We start from the raw sequence: 13,254 nt of genomic DNA on the forward strand, positions 1-13,254 counted from the left end.
GCCTGAACAGGGACTTGAACCCTGGACCCTCAGATTAAAAGTCTGATGCTCTACCGACTGCGCTATCCAGGCTCTGTGAGAGCAATTTTCTAGTCACAGTCACACACACACACACACACACACACACACACACACACACACACACACACACACACACACACACACTACAAAAAAAAAACATAAATTCTCTGCTATAAAAGAAGACAAGGTTGTAAACATCAAGAAAAACACAGAATATGTGTTTACCATCTGAACTATCTTGACTCCTAGTGGTTGATGTCTTAGTAACACAAAGACTAGAAGATAAAATACTATGAAACAGTTTATGGTCAAAAACATCACACTTATTATCACAATGCCTTATAGTGCACATTTCGCCTGAACAGGGACTTGAACCCTGGACCCTCAGATTAAAAGTCTGATGCTCTACCGACTGAGCTATCCAGGCTCTGTGTGAGCACTCTTCTAGTCACACAAAAAAAATCACATAAATTCTCTACTATAAAAGAAGAAAATGTTGAAAAGATCAAGAAAACCACAAAATATGTGTTTACCAACTGAGCTATCCTGACTCCTAGTGGTTGATGTCTTAGTAACACAAAGACTAGAAGATTCATTACAATGAAACAGTTTGTGGTCAAAAACATCACACTTATTCTCACAATGACATGTAGTGAACATTTCGCCTGAACAGGGACTTGAACCCTGGACCCTCAGATTAAAAGTCTGATGCTCTACCGACTGAGCTATCCAGGCTCTGTGAGAGCAATTTTCTAGTCACACACAAAAAAAATAACATAAATTCTCTGCTATAAAAGAATACAAGGTTGAAAAGATCAAGAAAAACACAGAATATGTGTTTACCATCTGAACTATCTTGACTCCTAGTGGTTGATGTCTTAGTAACACAAAGACTAGAAGATAAAATACTATGAAACAGTTTGTGGTCAAAAACATCACGCTTATTATCACAATGCCTTAGAGTGAACATTTCGCCTGAACAGGGACTTGAACCCTGGACCCTCAGATTAAAAGTCTGATGCTCTACCGACTGAGCTATCCAGGCTCTGTGAGAGCAATTTTCTAGTCACACACAAAAAAAATAACATAAATTCTCTGCTATAAAAGAATACAAGGTTGAAAAGATCAAGAAAAACACAGAATATGTGTTTACCAACTGAACTATCCTTACTCCTAGTGGTTGATGTCTTAGTAACACAAAGACTAGAAGATTCATTGCAATGAAAAAGTTTGTGGTCAAAAACATCACACTTATTCTCACAATACCATGTAGTGAACATGTCGCCTGAACAGGGACTTGAACCCTGGACCCTCAGATTAAAAGTCTGATGCTCTACCGACTGAGCTATCCAGGCTCTGTGAGAGCATTTTTCTTGTCACACAAAAAAAAATCACATAAATTCTCTACTATAAAAGAAGAAAATGTTGAAAAGATCAAGAAAACCACAAAATATGTGTTTGTCAACTGAGCTATCCTGACTCCTAGTGGTTGATGTCTTAGTAACACAAAGACTAGAAAATTCATTACAATGAAACAGTTTGTGGTAAAAAAACATCACACTTATTCTCACAATGCCATGTAGTGAACATTTCGCCTGAACAGGGACTTGAACCCTGGACCCTCAGATTAAAAGTCTGATGCTCTACCGACTGAGCTATCCTGGCTCTGTGAGAGCAATTTTCTAGTCACACTTACACACACACACACACACACACACACACAAAAAAAACAAACATAAATTCTCTGCTATAAAAGAAGACAAGGTTGAAAAGATCAAGAAAAACACAGAATATGTGTTTACCAACTGAACTATCCTGACTCCTAGTGGTTGATGTCTTAGTAAGACAAAGACTAGAAGATAAAATACTATGAAACAGTTTGTGGTAAAAAAAAAACATCACGCTTATTATCACAATGCCTTTATAGTGCACATTTCACCTGAACAGGGACTTGAACCCTGGACCCTCAGTTTAAAAGTCTGATGCTCTACCGACTGAGCTATCCAGGCTCTGTGAGAGCGTTCTTCTAGTCACACAAAAAAATCTCATAAATTCTCTACTATAAAAGAAGAAAATGTTGAAAAGATCAAGAAAACCACAAAATATGTGTTTACGAACTGAGCTATCCTGACTCCTAGTGGTTGATGATTTAGTAACACAAAGACTAGAAGATTCATTACATTGAAACAGTTTGTGGTCAAAGACATCACACTTATTCTCACAATGCCATGTAGTGAACATTTCGCCTGAACAGGGACTTGAGCCCTGGACCCTCAGATTAAAAGTCTGATGCTCTACCGACTGAGCTATCCAGGCTCTGTGAGAGCAATTTTCTAGTCACACTTACACACACACACACACACACACACACACACAAAAAAAAAAAAACATAAATTCTCTGCTATAAAAGAAGACAAGGTTGAAAAGATCAAGAAAAACACAGAATATGTGTTTACCATCTGAACTATCTTGACTCCTAGTGGTTGATGTCTTAGTAACACAAAGACTAAAAGATAAAATACTATGAAACAGTTTGTGGTCCAAAACATCACACTTATTATCACAATGCCTTATAGTGAACATTTCACCTGAACAGGGACTTGAACCCTGGACCCTCAGATTAAAAGTCTGATGCTCTACCGACTGAGCTATCCAGGCTCTGTGAGTGCAATTTTCTAATCACACACAAAAAACAAATAACATAAATTCTCTGCTATAAAAGAATACAAGGTTGAAAAGATCAAGAAAAACACAGAATATGTGTTTACCAACTGAGCTATCCTTACTCCTAGTAGTTGATGTCTTAGTAACACAAAGACTAGAAGATTCATTACAATGAAACAGTTTGTGGTCAAAAACATCACACTTATTCTCACAATGCTATATAGTGAACATTTTGCCTGAACAGGGACTTGAACCCAGGACCCTCAGATTAAAAGTCTGATGCTCTACCGACTGAGCTATCCAGTCTCTGTGCGAGCATTCTTCTAGTCACACAAAAAAATCACATAAATTCTCTTCTTTAAAAGAAGAAAATGTTGAAAAGATCAAGAAAACCACTAAATATGTGTTTACCAACTGAGCTATCCTGACTCCTAGTGGTTGATGTCTTAGTAACACAAAGTCTAGAAGATTCATTACAATGAAACAGTTTGTGGTCAAAAACATCACACTTATTCTCACAATGCCATGTAATGAACATTTCGCCTTAACAGGTACTTGAACCCTGGACCCTCAGATTAAAAGTCTGATGCTCTACCGACTGAGCTAACCAGGCTCTGTGAGAGCAATTTTCTAGTCACACTTACTTACACACACACACACACACACACACACACACACACACACACACACACACACAAAAACAAACATAAATTCTCTGCTATAAAAGAAGACAAGGTTGAAAAGATCAAGAAAAACACAGAATATGTGTTTACCATCTGAACTATCTTGACTCCTAGTGGTTGATGTCTTAGTAACACAAAGACTAAAAGATAAAATGCTATGAAACAGTTTGTGGTCCAAAACATCACACTTATTATCACAATGCCTTATAGTGAACATTTTGCCTGAACAGGGACTTGAACCCTGGACCCTCAGATTAAAAGTCTGATGCTCTACCGACTGAGCTATCCAGGCTCTGTGAGTGCAATTTTCTAATCACACACAAAAAACAAATAACATAAATTCTCTGCTATAAAAGAAGACAAGGTTGAAAAGATCAAGAAAAACACAGAATATGTGTTTACCAACTGAACTATCCGGACTCCTAGTGGTTGATGTCTTAGTAAGACAAAGACTAGAAGATAAAATACTATGAAACAGTTTGTGGTAAAAAAAAACATCACGCTTATTATCACAATGCCTTTATAGTGCACATTTCGCCTGAACAGGTACTTGAACCCTGGACCCTCAGATTAAAAGTCTGATGCTCTACCGACTAAGCTATCCAGGCTCTGTGAGAGCATTCTTCTAGTCACACAAAAAAAAATCACATAAATTCTCTACTATAAAAGAAGAAAATGTTGAAAAGATCAAGAAAACCACAAAATATGTGTTTACCAACTGAGCTATCCTGACTCCTAGTGGTTGATGTCTTAGTAACACAAAGACTAGAAGATTCATTACAATGAAACAGTTTGTGGTCAAAAACATCACACTTATTCTCACAATGACACGTAGTGAACATTTCGCCTGAACAGGGACTTGAACCCTGGACCCTCAGATTAAAAGTCTGATGCTCTACCGACTGAGCTATCCAGGCTCTGTGAGAGCAATTTTCTAGTCACACACAAAAAAAATAACATAAATTCTCTGCTATAAAAGAATACAAGGTTGAAAAGATCAAGAAAAACACAGAATATGTGTTTACCATCTGAACTATCTTGACTCCTAGTGGTTGATGTCTTAGTAACACAAAGACTAGAAGATAAAATACTATGAAACAGTTTGTGGTCAAAAACATCACGCTTATTATCACAATGCCTTAGAGTGAACATTTCGCCTGAACAGGGACTTGAACCCTGGACCCTCAGATTAAAAGTCTGATGCTCTACCGACTGAGCTACAATGAAACAGTTTGTGGTCAAAAACATCACGCTTATTATCACAATGCCTTTTAGTGCACATTTTGCCTGAACAGGGACGTGAACCCTGGACCCTCAGATTAAAAGTCTGATGTTCTACCAACAGAGCTATCCAGGCTCTCTGAGAGCAATTTTCTAGTAACACACAAAAAACAAATAACATAAATTCTCTGCTATAAAAGAAGACAAGGTTGAAAAGATCAAGAAAAACACAGAATATGTGTTTTCCAACTGAACTATCCTCACTCCTAGTGATTGATGTCTTAGTAACACAAAGACTAGAAGATAAAATACTATGAAACAGTTTGTGGTAAAAAAACAGCACACTTATTATCACAATGCCTTATAGTGAACATTACGCCTGAACAGGGACTTGAACCCTGGACCCTCAGATTAAAAGTCTGATGCTCTATCGACTGAGCTATCCAGGCTCTGTGAGAGCATTTTTCTTGTCATACAAAAAAAAATCACATAAATTCTCTACTATAAAAGAAGAAAATGTTGAAAAGATCAAGAAAACCACAAAATATGTGTTTATCAACTGAGCTATCCTGACTCCTAGCGGTTGATGTCTTAGTAACACATAGACTTGAAGATTCATTACAATGAAACAGTTTGTGGTCAAAAACATCACACTTATTCTCACAATGCCATGTAGTGAACATTTCGCCAGAACAGGGACTTGAACCCTGGACCCTCAGATTAAAAGTCTGATGATCTACCGACTAAGCTATCCAGGCTCTGTGAGAGCAATTTTCTAGTCACACTTACTTACACACACACACACACACACACACACACACACACACACACACAAAAACATACATAAATTCTCTGCTATAAAAGAAGATAAGGTTGAAAAGATCAAGAAAAACACAGAATATGTGTTCACCATCTGAACTATCTTGACTCCTAGTGGTTGATGTCTTAGTAACACAAAGACTAAAAGATAAAATGCTATGAAACAGTTTGTGGTCCAAAACATCACACTTATTATCACAATGCCTTATAGTGAACATTTTGCCTGAACAGGGACTTGAACCCTGGACCCTCAGATTAAAAGTCTGATGCTCTACCGACTGAGCTATCCAGGCTCTGTGAGAGCATTCTTCTAGTCACACAAAAAAATCACATAAATTTTCTACTATAAAAGAAGAAAATGTTGAAAAGATCAAGAAAACCACAAAATATGTGTTTGTCAACTGAGCTATCCTGACTCCTAGTGGTTGATGTCTTAGTAACACAAAGACTAGAAAATTCATTACAATGGAACAGTTTGTGGTAAAAAACATCACACTTATTCTCACAATGCCATGTAGTGAACATTTCGCCTGAACAGGGACTTGAACCCTGGACCCTCAGATTAAAAGTCTGATGCTCTACCGACTGAGCTATCCAGGCTCTGTGAGAGCAATTTTCTGGTCACACTTACACACACACACACACACACACAAAAAAAAAAAACATAAATTCTCTGCTATAAAAGAAGACAAGGTTGAAAAGATCAAGAAAAACACAGAATATGTGTTTACCAACTGAACTATCCTGACTCCTAGTGGTTGATGTCTTAGTAAGACAAAGACTAGAAGATAAAATACTATGAAACAGTTTGTGGTAAAAAAAAACATCACGCTTATTATCACAATGCCTTTATAGTGCACATTTCGCCTGAACAGGGACTTGAACCCTGGACCCTCAGATTAAAAGTCTGATGCTCTACCGACTGAGCTATCCAGGCTCTGTGAGAGCATTCTTCTAGTCACACAAAAAAAATCACATAAATTCTCTACTATAAAAGAAGAAAATGTTGAAAAGATCAAGAAAACCACAAAATATGTGTTTACCAACTGAGCTATCCTGACTCCTAGTGGTTGATGTTTTAGTAACACAAAGACTAGAAGATTCATTACATTGAAACAGTTTGTGGTCAAAGACAGCACACTTATTCTCACAATGCCATGTAGTGAACATTTCGCCTGAACAGGGACTTGAACCCTGGACCCTCAAATTAAAAGTCTGATGCTCTACCGACTGAGCTATCCAGGCTCTGTGAGAGCAATTTTCTAGTCACACTTACACACACACACACACACACACACACACACACACACACACACACACACAAGAAAAAAAAAAAAAAACATAAATTCTCTGCTATAAAAGAAGACAAGGTTGAAAAGATCAAGAAAAACACAGAATATGTGTTTACCATCTGAACTATCTTGACTCCTATTGGTTGATGTCTTAGTAACACAAAGACTAAAAGATAAAATACTATGAAACAGTTTGTGGTCCAAAACATCACACTTATTATCACAATGCCTTATAGGGAACATTTCACCTGAACAGGGACTTGAACCCTGGACCCTCAGATTAAAAGTCTGATGCTCTACCGACTGAGCTATCCAGGCTCTGTGAGAGCAATTTTCTAGTCACACTTACACACACACACACACACAAAAAAAAAAAACATAAATTCTCTGCTATAAAAGAAGACAAGGTTGAAAAGATCAAGAAAAACACAGAATATGTGTTTACCAACTGAACTATCCTGACTCCTAGTGGTTGATGTCTTAGTAAGACAAAGACTAGAAGATAAAATACTATGAAACAGTTTGTGGTAAAAAAAAACATCACGCTTATTATCACAATGCCTTTATAGTGCACATTTCGCCTGAACAGGGACTTGAACCCTGGACCCTCAGATTAAAAGTCTGATGCTCTACCGACTGAGCTATCCAGGCTCTGTGAGAGCATTCTTCTAGTCACACAAAAAAAATCACATAAATTCTCTACTATAAAAGAAGAAAATGTTGAAAAGATCAAGAAAACCACAAAATATGTGTTTACCAACTGAGCTATCCTGACTCCTAGTGGTTGATGTTTTAGTAACACAAAGACTAGAAGATTCATTACATTGAAACAGTTTGTGGTCAAAGACAGCACACTTATTCTCACAATGCCATGTAGTGAACATTTCGCCTGAACAGGGACTTGAACCCTGGACCCTCAAATTAAAAGTCTGATGCTCTACCGACTGAGCTATCCAGGCTCTGTGAGAGCAATTTTCTAGTCACACTTACACACACACACACACACACACACACAAGAAAAAAAAAAAAAAACATAAATTCTCTGCTATAAAAGAAGACAAGGTTGAAAAGATCAAGAAAAACACAGAATATGTGTTTACCATCTGAACTATCTTGACTCCTAGTGGTTGATGTCTTAGTAACACAAAGACTAAAAGATAAAATACTATGAAACAGTTTGTGGTAAAAAAACAGCACACTTATTATCACAATGCCTTATAGTGAACATTACGCCTGAACAGGGACTTGAACCCTGGACCCTCAGATTAAAAGTCTGATGATCTATCGACTGAGCTATCCAGGCTCTGTGAGAGCATTTTTCTTGTCATACAAAAAAAAATCACATAAATTCTCTACTATAAAAGAAGAAAATGTTGAAAAGATCAAGAAAACCACAAAATATATGTTTATCAACTGAGCTATCCTGACTCCTAGCGGTTGATGTCTTAGTAACACATAGACTTGAAGATTCATTACAATGAAACAGTTTGTGGTCAAAAACATCACACTTATTCTCACAATGCCATGTAGTGAACATTTCGCCAGAACAGGGACTTGAACCCTGGACCCTCAGATTAAAAGTCTGATGATCTACCGACTAAGCTATCCAGGCTCTGTGAGAGCAATTTTCTAGTCACACTTACTTACACACACACACACACACACACACACACACACACACACACACACACACACACAAACATACATAAATTCTCTGCTATAAAAGAAGATAAGGTTGAAAAGATCAAGAAAAACACAGAATATGTGTTCACCATCTGAACTATCTTGACTCCTAGTGGTTGATGTCTTAGTAACACAAAGACTAAAAGATAAAATGCTATGAAACAGTTTGTGGTCCAAAACATCACACTTATTATCACAATGCCTTATAGTGAACATTTTGCCTGAACAGGGACTTGAACCCTGGACCCTCAGATTAAAAGTCTGAGGCTCTACCGACTGAGCTATCCAGGCTCTGTGAGAGCATTCTTCTAGTCACACAAAAAAATCACATAAATTTTCTACTATAAAAGAAGAAAATGTTGAAAAGATCAAGAAAACCACAAAATATGTGTTTGTCAACTGAGCTATCCTGACTCCTAGTGGTTGATGTCTTAGTAACACAAAGACTAGAAAATTCATTACAATGGAACAGTTTGTGGTAAAAAACATCACACTTATTCTCACAATGCCATGTAGTGAACATTTCGCCTGAACAGGGACTTGAACCCTGGACCCTCAGATTAAAAGTCTGATGCTCTACCGACTGAGCTATCCAGGCTCTGTGAGAGCAATTTTCTGGTCACACTTACACACACACACACACACACAAAAAAAAAAAAACATAAATTCTCTGCTATAAAAGAAGACAAGGTTGAAAAGATCAAGAAAAACACAGAATATGTGTTTACCAACTGAACTATCCTGACTCCTAGTGGTTGATGTCTTAGGAAGACAAAGACTAGAAGATAAAATACTATGAAACAGTTTGTGGTAAAAAAAAACATCACGCTTATTATCACAATGCCTTTATAGTGCACATTTCGCCTGAACAGGGACTTGAACCCTGGACCCTCAGATTAAAAGTCTGATGCTCTACCGACTGAGCTATCCAGGCTCTGTGAGAGCATTCTTCTAGTCACACAAAAAAAATCACATAAATTCTCTACTATAAAAGAAGAAAATGTTGAAAAGATCAAGAAAACCACAAAATATGTGTTTACCAACTGAGCTATCCTGACTCCTAGTGGTTGATGTTTTAGTAACACAAAGACTAGAAGATTCATTACATTGAAACAGTTTGTGGTCAAAGACAGCACACTTATTCTCACAATGCCATGTAGTGAACATTTCGCCTGAACAGGGACTTGAACCCTGGACCCTCAAATTAAAAGTCTGATGCTCTACCGACTGAGCTATCCAGGCTCTGTGAGAGCAATTTTCTAGTCACACTTACACACACACACACACACACACACACAAGAAAAAAAAAAAAAAACATAAATTCTCTGCTATAAAAGAAGACAAGGTTGAAAAGATCAAGAAAAACACAGAATATGTGTTTACCATCTGAACTATCTTGACTCCTAGTGGTTGATGTCTTAGTAACACAAAGACTAAAAGATAAAATACTATGAAACAGTTTGTGGTCCAAAACATCACACTTATTATCACAATGCCTTATAGGGAACATTTCACCTGAACAGGGACTTGAACCCTGGACCCTCAGATTAAAAGTCTGATGCTCTACCGACTGAGCTATCCAGGCTCTGTGAGAGCAATTTTCTAGTCACACTTACACACACACACACACACACAAAAAAAAAAACATAAATTCTCTGCTATAAAAGAAGACAAGGTTGAAAAGATCAAGAAAAACACAGAATATGTGTTTACCAACTGAACTATCCTGACTCCTAGTGGTTGATGTCTTAGTAAGACAAAGACTAGAAGATAAAATACTATGAAACAGTTTGTGGTAAAAAAAAACATCACGCTTATTATCACAATGCCTTTATAGTGCACATTTCGCCTGAACAGGGACTTGAACCCTGGACCCTCAGATTAAAAGTCTGATGCTCTACCGACTGAGCTATCCAGGCTCTGTGAGAGCGTTCTTCTAGTCACACAAAAAAAATCACATAAATTCTCTACTATAAAAGAAGAAAATGTTGAAAAGATCAAGAAAACCACAAAATATGTGTTTACCAACTGAGCTATCCTTACTCCTAGTGGTTGATGTTTTAGTAACACAAAGACTAGAAGATTCATTACATTGAAACAGTTTGTGGTCAAAGACAGCACACTTATTCTCACAATGCCATGTAGTGAACATTTCGCCTGAACAGGGACTTGAACCCTGGACCCTCAAATTAAAAGTCTGATGCTCTACCGACTGAGCTATCCAGGCTCTGTGAGAACAATTTTCTAGTCACACTTACACACACACACACACACACACACACACACACACACACACACACACAACAAAAAATACATAAATTCTCTGCTATAAAAGAAGACAAGGTTGAAAAGATCAAGAAAAACACAGAATATGTGTTTACCAACTGAACTATCCTGACTCCTAGTGGTTGATGTCTTAGTAACACAAAGACTAGAAGATAAAATACTATGAAACAGTTTGTGGTCAAAAACATCACGCTTATTATCACCATGCCTTATAGTGAACATTTTGCCTGAACAGGGACTTGAACCCTGGACCCTCATATTAAAAGTCTGATGCTCTACCGACTGAGCTATCCAGGCTCTGTGAGAGCATTCTTCTAGTCACACAAAAAAAAATCACATAAATTCTCTACTATAAAAGAAGAAAATGTTGAAAAGATCAAGAAAACCACAAAATATGTGTTTACCAACTGAGCTATCCTGACTCCTAGCGGTTGATGTCTTAGTAACACAAAGACTAGAAGATTCATTACAATGAAACAGTTTGTGGTCAAAGACAGCACACTTATTCTCACAATGCCATGTAGTGAACATTTCGCCTGAACAGGGACTTGAACCCTGGACCCTTGGATTAAAAGTCTGATGCTCTACCGACTGAGCTATCCAGGCTCTGTGAGAGGAATTTTCTAGTCACACTTACACACACACACACACACACACACACACACACACACACACACACACACAACAAAAAATACATAAATTCTCTGCTATAAAAGAAGACAAGGTTGAAAAGATCAAGAAAAACACAGAATATGTGTTTACCATCTGAACTATCTTGACTCCTAGTGGTTGATGTCTTAGTAACACAAAGACTAAAAGATAAAATACTATGAAACAGTTTGTGGTCCAAAACATCACACTTATTATCACAATGCCTTATAGTGAACATTTCACCTGAACAGGGACTTGAACCCTGGACCCTCAGATTAAAAGTCTGATGCTCTACCGACTGAGCTATCCAGGCTCTGTGAGTGCAATTTTCTAATCACACACAAAAAACAAATAACATAAATTCTCTGCTATAAAAGAATACAAGGTTGAAAAGATCAAGAAAAACACAGAATATGTGTTTACCAACTGAGCTATCCTTACTCCTAGTAGTTGATGTCTTAGCAACACAAAGACTAGAAGATTCATTACAATGAAACAGTTCGTGGTCAAAAACATCACACTTATTCTCACAATGCTATATAGTGAACATTTTGCCTGAACAGGGACTTGAACCCAGGACCCTCAGATTAAAAGTCTGATGCTCTACCGACTGAGCTATCCAGTCTCTGTGCGAGCATTCTTCTAGTCACACAAAAAAATCACATAAATTCTCTTCTTCAAAAGAAGAAAATGTTGAAAAGATCAAGAAAACCACTAAATATGTGTTTACCAACTGAGCTATCCTGACTCCTAGTAGTTGATGTCTTAGCAACACAAAGACTAGAAGATTCATTACAATGAAACAGTTTGTGGTCAAAAACATCACACTTATTCTCACAATGCCATGTAATGAACATTTCGCCTTAACAGGTACTTGAACCCTGGACCCTCAGATTTAAAGTCTGATGCTCTACCGACTGAGCTTTCCAAGCTCTGTGAGAGCAATTTTCTAGTCACACACAAAAAACAAATAACATAAATTCTCTGCTATAGAAGAATACAAGGTTGAAAAGATCAAGAAAAACACAGAATATGTGTTTACCAACTGAACTATCCTCACTCCTAGTGGTTGATGTCTTAGTAACACAAAGACTAGAAGATAAAATACTATGAAACAGTTTGTGGTAAAAAACAGCACACTTATTATCACAATGCCTTATAGTGAACATTACGCCTGAACAGGGACTTGAACCCTGGACCCTCAGATTAAAAGTCTGATGCTCTATCGACTGAGCTATCCAGGCTCTGTGAGAGCATTTTTCTTGTCACACAAAAAAAATCACATAAATTCTCTACTATAAAAGAAGAAAATGTTGAAAAGATCAAGAAAACCACAAAATATGTGTTTATCAACTGAGCTATCCTGACTCCTAGTGGTTGATGTCTTAGTAACACAAAGACTAGTAGATTCATTACAATGAAACAGTTTGTGGTCAAAAACATCACACTTATTCTCACAATGCCATGTAGTGAACATTTCGCCAGAACAGGGACTTGAACCCTGGACCCTCAGATTAAAAGTCTGATGCTCTACCGACTGAGCTATCCAGGCTCTGTGAGAGCAATTTTCTAGTCACACACACACACACACACACACACACACACACACACACACACACACACACACACACACACATACAAAAAAATAAATAAAAATTCTCTGCTATAAAAGAAGACAAGGTTGAAAAGATCAAGAAAAACACAGAATATGTGTTTACCATCTGAACTATCTTGACTCCTTGTGGTTGATGTCTTAGTAACACAAAGACTAGAAGATAAAATACAATGAAACAGTTTGTGGTCAAAAACATCACGCTTATTATCACAATGCCTTTTAGTGCACATTTTGCCTGAACAGGGACTTGAACCCTGGACCCTCAGATAAAAAGTCTGATGTTCTACCAACTGAGCTATCCAGGCTCTGTGAGAGCAAT

General features: G+C 37.4%; 22 non-coding genes across 22 annotated transcripts; all 22 read right to left on the minus strand.

Annotated features, from left to right (window-relative positions):
* Positions 1–375: 375 nt before the first annotated feature.
* Positions 376–448, minus strand: TRNAK-UUU (transfer RNA lysine (anticodon UUU)). The gene has a single exon. It is a non-coding gene; the product is annotated as a tRNA-Lys (tRNA).
* A 235-nt stretch (positions 449–683) lies between these two features.
* Positions 684–756, minus strand: TRNAK-UUU (transfer RNA lysine (anticodon UUU)). The gene has a single exon. It is a non-coding gene; the product is annotated as a tRNA-Lys (tRNA).
* A 237-nt stretch (positions 757–993) lies between these two features.
* TRNAK-UUU (transfer RNA lysine (anticodon UUU)) lies at positions 994–1,066 on the minus strand. The gene has a single exon. It is a non-coding gene; the product is annotated as a tRNA-Lys (tRNA).
* Positions 1,067–1,303: 237 nt separating this feature from the next.
* TRNAK-UUU (transfer RNA lysine (anticodon UUU)) lies at positions 1,304–1,376 on the minus strand. Its single transcript has one exon. It is a non-coding gene; the product is annotated as a tRNA-Lys (tRNA).
* A 1,230-nt stretch (positions 1,377–2,606) lies between these two features.
* TRNAK-UUU (transfer RNA lysine (anticodon UUU)) lies at positions 2,607–2,679 on the minus strand. The gene has a single exon. It is a non-coding gene; the product is annotated as a tRNA-Lys (tRNA).
* Positions 2,680–3,587: 908 nt separating this feature from the next.
* TRNAK-UUU (transfer RNA lysine (anticodon UUU)) lies at positions 3,588–3,660 on the minus strand. The gene has a single exon. It is a non-coding gene; the product is annotated as a tRNA-Lys (tRNA).
* Positions 3,661–4,212: 552 nt separating this feature from the next.
* TRNAK-UUU (transfer RNA lysine (anticodon UUU)) lies at positions 4,213–4,285 on the minus strand. Its single transcript has one exon. It is a non-coding gene; the product is annotated as a tRNA-Lys (tRNA).
* A 1,343-nt stretch (positions 4,286–5,628) lies between these two features.
* Positions 5,629–5,701, minus strand: TRNAK-UUU (transfer RNA lysine (anticodon UUU)). Its single transcript has one exon. It is a non-coding gene; the product is annotated as a tRNA-Lys (tRNA).
* Positions 5,702–5,935: 234 nt separating this feature from the next.
* Positions 5,936–6,008, minus strand: TRNAK-UUU (transfer RNA lysine (anticodon UUU)). Its single transcript has one exon. It is a non-coding gene; the product is annotated as a tRNA-Lys (tRNA).
* Positions 6,009–6,272: 264 nt separating this feature from the next.
* Positions 6,273–6,345, minus strand: TRNAK-UUU (transfer RNA lysine (anticodon UUU)). The gene has a single exon. It is a non-coding gene; the product is annotated as a tRNA-Lys (tRNA).
* A 235-nt stretch (positions 6,346–6,580) lies between these two features.
* On the minus strand, positions 6,581–6,653 carry TRNAK-UUU (transfer RNA lysine (anticodon UUU)). The gene has a single exon. It is a non-coding gene; the product is annotated as a tRNA-Lys (tRNA).
* Positions 6,654–6,945: 292 nt separating this feature from the next.
* On the minus strand, positions 6,946–7,018 carry TRNAK-UUU (transfer RNA lysine (anticodon UUU)). The gene has a single exon. It is a non-coding gene; the product is annotated as a tRNA-Lys (tRNA).
* Positions 7,019–7,278: 260 nt separating this feature from the next.
* On the minus strand, positions 7,279–7,351 carry TRNAK-UUU (transfer RNA lysine (anticodon UUU)). The gene has a single exon. It is a non-coding gene; the product is annotated as a tRNA-Lys (tRNA).
* Positions 7,352–7,586: 235 nt separating this feature from the next.
* TRNAK-UUU (transfer RNA lysine (anticodon UUU)) lies at positions 7,587–7,659 on the minus strand. Its single transcript has one exon. It is a non-coding gene; the product is annotated as a tRNA-Lys (tRNA).
* Positions 7,660–8,601: 942 nt separating this feature from the next.
* Positions 8,602–8,674, minus strand: TRNAK-UUU (transfer RNA lysine (anticodon UUU)). The gene has a single exon. It is a non-coding gene; the product is annotated as a tRNA-Lys (tRNA).
* A 234-nt stretch (positions 8,675–8,908) lies between these two features.
* Positions 8,909–8,981, minus strand: TRNAK-UUU (transfer RNA lysine (anticodon UUU)). Its single transcript has one exon. It is a non-coding gene; the product is annotated as a tRNA-Lys (tRNA).
* A 263-nt stretch (positions 8,982–9,244) lies between these two features.
* TRNAK-UUU (transfer RNA lysine (anticodon UUU)) lies at positions 9,245–9,317 on the minus strand. Its single transcript has one exon. It is a non-coding gene; the product is annotated as a tRNA-Lys (tRNA).
* Positions 9,318–9,552: 235 nt separating this feature from the next.
* Positions 9,553–9,625, minus strand: TRNAK-UUU (transfer RNA lysine (anticodon UUU)). The gene has a single exon. It is a non-coding gene; the product is annotated as a tRNA-Lys (tRNA).
* A 270-nt stretch (positions 9,626–9,895) lies between these two features.
* On the minus strand, positions 9,896–9,968 carry TRNAK-UUU (transfer RNA lysine (anticodon UUU)). Its single transcript has one exon. It is a non-coding gene; the product is annotated as a tRNA-Lys (tRNA).
* A 261-nt stretch (positions 9,969–10,229) lies between these two features.
* TRNAK-UUU (transfer RNA lysine (anticodon UUU)) lies at positions 10,230–10,302 on the minus strand. The gene has a single exon. It is a non-coding gene; the product is annotated as a tRNA-Lys (tRNA).
* Positions 10,303–10,537: 235 nt separating this feature from the next.
* Positions 10,538–10,610, minus strand: TRNAK-UUU (transfer RNA lysine (anticodon UUU)). Its single transcript has one exon. It is a non-coding gene; the product is annotated as a tRNA-Lys (tRNA).
* Positions 10,611–11,560: 950 nt separating this feature from the next.
* Positions 11,561–11,633, minus strand: TRNAK-UUU (transfer RNA lysine (anticodon UUU)). Its single transcript has one exon. It is a non-coding gene; the product is annotated as a tRNA-Lys (tRNA).
* Between the last annotated feature and the right edge of the window lie 1,621 nt (positions 11,634–13,254).

The sequence above is a fragment of the Hyla sarda genome, chromosome 1 (assembly GCF_029499605.1).
Source record: "Hyla sarda isolate aHylSar1 chromosome 1, aHylSar1.hap1, whole genome shotgun sequence".
Classification (NCBI taxonomy): domain Eukaryota; kingdom Metazoa; phylum Chordata; class Amphibia; order Anura; family Hylidae; genus Hyla; species Hyla sarda.